At 40.2% G+C, this 5,790-nt stretch overlaps 1 pseudogene; it reads left to right on the plus strand.

Moving 5' to 3' along the window:
* The first annotated feature begins 5,195 nt into the window (after positions 1-5,195).
* LOC122806155 overlaps positions 5,196-5,790 on the plus strand; it is a 644-nt pseudogene continuing 49 nt past the window's right edge.

Consider the following 5,790-nt stretch of genomic DNA (forward strand, 5'->3'; position numbering starts at 1 on the left):
GTGGAGACATGCGTGAATGGGCGTACCTTCGTTGAAGGTTGTGTGTCAGGGCCGGCAACTCATCACATAAAAATCTACTGCCAATCATTAGCGGACCGGAGTTCTGCTGTGGTGACCCCTAACCGGGAAAAGCCGAAAGACAGACAGAGAGACTCTAGTGAGCTTCTTTCCTAGACCTCTTTATGACTAAGTCTAGATTATCTACGTAACAAGCAAGAGTGTTGATGTATACATCATTAGCTACATTCAGCATGTTTCAACCCCAGTGAGCTTAAGTCATAAGGCTGTATGGAAGTTAAGAAGAGAAGCCATGGAAACATTGGGTTGGATAAATCTGAGGCTAGAACAACAAATATTCACATGTGAAGTGTGAAGAAGCTATATTAAATTAAAACAAATGTAATTAGCATTATTGTGTTCTTAAAAGCCGTGGTTGTAAATCTCACAGTTTGTAAAATGTATAGCATCTGAAGCATGTTAAAAAGGCAAATTGCACTGAGTGTTGTTATTGCAATTGTTAAAAATTTAAAATAAATGTGCTTTCCAGCTTCCCAAATAAACACAAAGTTTGCAGTATATCGTGAAATGCTATTTGGTAAAGGATGCGTTGCCTTATTTAGACCCCCCCCCCCCCAAACAGCTAATAGACTTTAAACCAGGAGGGCATCATCTGCTTATAAACCCAAGCAGGAAAGACTTAGACTCTCAAGAGTAGAGAAATCAACTGCCAGTTCGGTCACTGCCTTATTTCTTGATGGTATACTTTGGCCAGTATTCTTGAGATAAGACTCAGTTGCATTCCATTTTTCTGGGGAATTACAGAACTACTGTTTGAAAGTAAGATGTAGACAGACATTTAGTATACACGTTTAGTTACTGGTAGTGACAGGTACAGATACGCCAGTAGATAGTTTTAATTATATCATCTCTCTGTTTCAGCACATTTATTTTGTATTTTCTTTGTGCACATGCAAAGTTGTTCCTGAATTTTTAATTGTATCAAGGACAATATGTAAATGTATTTATTCCAAGTAGAGAGTTTTATTATGTGGTGGGTAGTTTACTGGTTTAAGGATACATGTGGTGAAAAATTCTCAGACCTTTCAAATAATTACTACTGAAACTATAGTAGCATAGCAAGGGTGAGGCAGCAAAGGGGGCAATTGCCTCAGGTGAAAACTGTTAAGGAGATGGAGGTGCAGTCGAGACCTCTTTTCCAAACTGCAATCCTGGTACAAAATGTTACTCTTTTTAGCTCCTCATGTGAAGATGACTCTTGCTGTTCTGGTGGAATTAGTGGTGTATGATTGTTTGGTTTGCAGTTTTTTTGTTCTTCTGTTGAGTGCTGGAGGGGAATGGATTTGGGTGCAGCAATAGATTGACTGGTAGTGTTTGTGAGTGCAGAATGTGCAGCAAAGCAACTTAATCATTTTCAGATGAGCTAAGAATGCAGACTGAACAGTAACAATGGCACTGGGACTGGAAGTGAGATGCCACAAGCTGTTTCATTCTCTTGGCTACTTCAAGTCATATGAAAGGGAGAATGAGACGGAAGAAAATTAGAAACAGAGCCATCATGAATGTGAGATTTTGGCCCTTCATCAAAGGTTCAAGAGGAATAGGGATATAAAACAAGCCCTGGATGTCCAAGTCCATATTCCTTCAGTAATATAGGAAGGGATGACTTTGATGGTTTTACTTTTAGCAAGTGTGTGTGTGTGTGTGTGTGTGTGTGTGTGTGTGTAATCAGCACCAACTGACTAAGGCAGCGTGTGAAGTTCTAACTCTTTCTTTATGGTTAAGGCAATGCATGCTGCACCTAAAATGTCAGATTGTAAGCATCTGGATTATTGTGCAGTGAAAATGTTCTTTTCGAATGCTTAAATGAACTGCTGAAGCTTATATAATTCTTTAAGAATGCAGCAGAAAGGCAGAAGACAGTGTTAGTGATTTAATTGCAGAAATCTCTTAAATTAATAGTGGATGCAAGTTACTACTTATGAAATGTTGGGAGTACTTGAGATAGGGAAGCAAAGATTTTGCTGCAGGACATGAGACTATAGTTAATAGATTCAGAGTATAATACTGCTGTAGAAATGGACAAAAAGGAGCACCTATATTTGGTTAACAGGGTAAAGCTATACAAGGGGAGTTTACCCAGCATTCTGCATAGGTATAGGCTGAGCCAGATCCAGCAGAAAGGGACCTAGGCAGCTGCCTAGGACCCAGTGCTGTCTGGGGGACCCAGATGGCTTAATAAAAAAAACAGCGTCATCTGTTGCTTTAAAAAAATGCCTCTCTCCTCTCATTAAAACAAAACAAAACAAAACAAAAAAAAAAACTAAAGCTCTGTTATTACCAAGCCTGCATGTATATCTCAGTATAAGCATGCATGTTCTCATTTCAGCATTGGAGATTGCTCCATCTTGGGAAGATTTGAGTTTGCTGTCCAGCATCAGCATTGATTTGAAATGTGCAGGATAGCTACAAATGGTCAGGGAGTTTTTCTGGCAGGGATGTTTAGCAAAAGCTTGATATTGCAATAGTTCAGTTTGTTTAGGGATGGTGGAAGAGTATGATGGATCAAGGGCTGTGGGTATGTTAGCTTACATTTTTTTGGATGATGAATTATGAAGTTTGTTTTCCCAACCATCAGTGGATCTGGTCCTCACTAATATGGTAGAGTGCTGCACAGCCCCTAGTGTAATGTCTTCTCTCATAAGGTCAGACCATACGATTATCTCCCTTTGAAGTAAAAATAAAATCTGGAACCCTAGCTAACCCTAGAATATTCAGGAACTACTCTAAGGCTAACTTCCCACTATTAAGTAATAACCTGACAAAATTTCAAGCCCTATAAATCCTGAGAACACTGCTGCCTACATGGAACCATTCACAGAAACTCTATACAAACATTTAATAGCTGCACAGAGGCATTTACCTCTCTGTCCCCCTTGACCTTCCCTCAGGAAAAAACATCAAATATAACTCCCCCTGCTGTTACTAAGGAACAGGTCCTTAATGCTCTTGCTAAGGCCAAGAACATTACATCAATGGGCCTAAACAATATCTGATTATGCCTTCTAAATATCATGAAACATGACTTATCAGACCCTCTGGAATTGCTATTTAACTGCAGCCTCCAAACGTGCTTTGTGTCTCACGAAGAATGGAGAACAGCAACAGTCATGTTCCTGCAAAAAGGTGGGCCATCTACAGACCCTGGAAACTGCAAACCCGTGAGCCTCATTAGTCTCATATGCAAAGCCATAGAAGAGCTTATCATAGAAATTATCAATAATAACATAGGAAATCATCAAACACTGGACCCAACCCAGTTTGGTTTCGTTAAGGGCAGGTAATGTGTAGTCAGCCTGGTGGACTTCTTTGAGAAGGTCACCAAAGTGATGGATGAGGGCAAAATGGTTCACATTACCTTCCTTGATTTAGCCAAGGCATTTGACACAATACCTCACTCAGGCATTGTTGACAACTTAAATGGTTGGGTATAAACCTGTATGTCACTCGGTGGATAGCCAGTTGGCTCACAGACAGGACCTGAGAAGTTAGATTTGGGGTGTCCAACTCTACAAAGAGGCTAGTCATAAACAGAGCCCATCAGGGATGGCTCCTGGAACTGCTGCTTTGTGGCATTTATTTCTCTGAAATCAAGGCCATTGTCAATGGCCTCGGGCTGATTAAATCTGCAGATGACTGCAAATTGAGAGTAGTTATAGAATCTCCCACCAATACCAAATGTCCTCCTGGAAGGGCTGACACAGGCAAATAAATTCCAAGACCTGCATAATAATTTTCACAGATGGATGACTTCCCAAAGAATACTATCCTATTGACAACACACCCCTAAAAGTTGACCGAGTAGGGAGACGCACATTTTCACCTTCACATGTCTACAGTAGTGAAATAATTCTGTGTTTTGCAACTTGTAAACAAAGTTATAGTGTCTAGGTCTAAGGAAATCATTGTTTCACTGTTTTTGGCATTCCTCAGACCTGTCACTGAGTGCAGTGCCTCCTTTTGTATGTACCTAACCAGGCATATTCAACAAATGGAACATCCACAGAGGTTTCTCACTAAAAGAATACAGGGCATAAGTAATATATCCCTATTCAGGCCACCTCAAAGCCCTATCCCTGCATTCTATCCCTGCATTCTATTTCCTACAGGCTACAGAGAGGAGGGAATCTATGTTCAGTCATCGAAATGAGAAATCCATTGAACTTGTGTTCATTGAACTTAAAACATTGAACGTTCACTTCAGGGAATGTTCAAACCTCAAATGTTTTACCCAGGAAAAAGAGAAGTGGACCAACATACATACCGAATCACACACCCCAGTATATCAAACCCACCCAGGTGGGGGGCTTTGCCCTCCACACACCCCCTACTTATATATATCTGTAGTGCAATCTTGGAGTCGGGTGTGTGTGTGTGTGTGTGTGTATATGTGTGTGTATATATATATATATATATATATATATATATATATGTATATATATATATATATATATATATATGTGTGTATATACCAACTCTGAGATTACACAACAGTGGGGGAAAGGGAAACTTTCCCAATGATGGCCAGCCAACTGTGTTTCCTGGTAAACTATTCCATGATTAAAAGTTTACTGAAGTGAGCATTCAACGTTTTAAGTTTGATGAACACACGTTCGATAGATTTCTCATTTGATGACTGAACCTAGACCCACTGAGAGGAGATCTAGCCTGGCATATAAGGTATTGTCAGACCCCACCTTGATGGACCTCATGCATATCCACAAAACAAACAGCACAAGAATTACCCATTCTAAAGACTATAAACCTTGCCTGTGATATAAATAAGACCCTGCTGGAGAGAGAGGTATGTATCCTAGAGGCTACCCTTTTCTGAAACAGGCTCACCATCCATGTGAAGCAGAGTTCCTCTCTATATTATTTGAAGTGTAACTTGGACAATTGGATGAAGAACGGGAAATTCATCCCTGGTTTGGCACCTGTCTCTCTAAGGGACACGAGCAATGGTTCATCTCCAATGCCCCTGCTTGTAAATATTTCATCTCTCAAGACCCTGCTTATGCTTATCAAGGATACCAGAACTTGTCAGAGATTTGGGATGCATGGCTATGCCAAAAAGGGGCCTTGTGGTCATTAGCCTCGTAAAACCCTATGAACCTATGAATAAGAGAGTAACTGGAAAGAAAGGTATCTTCCCGTTAATCTGTTGCTCAGTCATCTTTTCAGTGGATGATAGGAATGATGAAGCAGATTTAGAGATCCAGGAACACAATCCTGAGCATTGGTTTAGCAAATTGGAGAGACCGTGTTTGGCCGAGGTAGACCAAGAGGAATTGACTGATGAGGAAACTGAGAGGCCAACAAAAACTGTGGCACCTGGTCCAGAACTCTGTTAAAACCGTTGCACAACTGTACAAAGATCATGTTTGTCAGCTGCAAGTCCATTCTTTGTGGATATTGTTTCAGAATGCTCTAACTGCTGTCACTAACATATATTAAGAAAGCACAGAGGTTTACAAAAGAAGCAACAAATTAGGAATTCAAATTGGCCATCAGCCCCGCAATAAGGATGTGTTGGCTTTAGTGAAAATGTGAAGAAATAATGGAAGGGAAGACTTGATCAGGTTTCTGTGTGGGAAGGTTCCACCTCCAATATTCTCAATAGCTTCTCCAAACTTGACTGTTTATCGTAATCAAGCTTAATGAAGTGAAACAAGTTCATCAGTAGTGATTGATTTTACAGCCTTTTTAAGA

Source organism: Protopterus annectens, chromosome 7.part0, assembly GCF_019279795.1.
Source record: "Protopterus annectens isolate FY-2018-M chromosome 7.part0, PAN1.0, whole genome shotgun sequence".
NCBI classification, from domain to species: Eukaryota; Metazoa; Chordata; order Ceratodontiformes; family Protopteridae; genus Protopterus; species Protopterus annectens.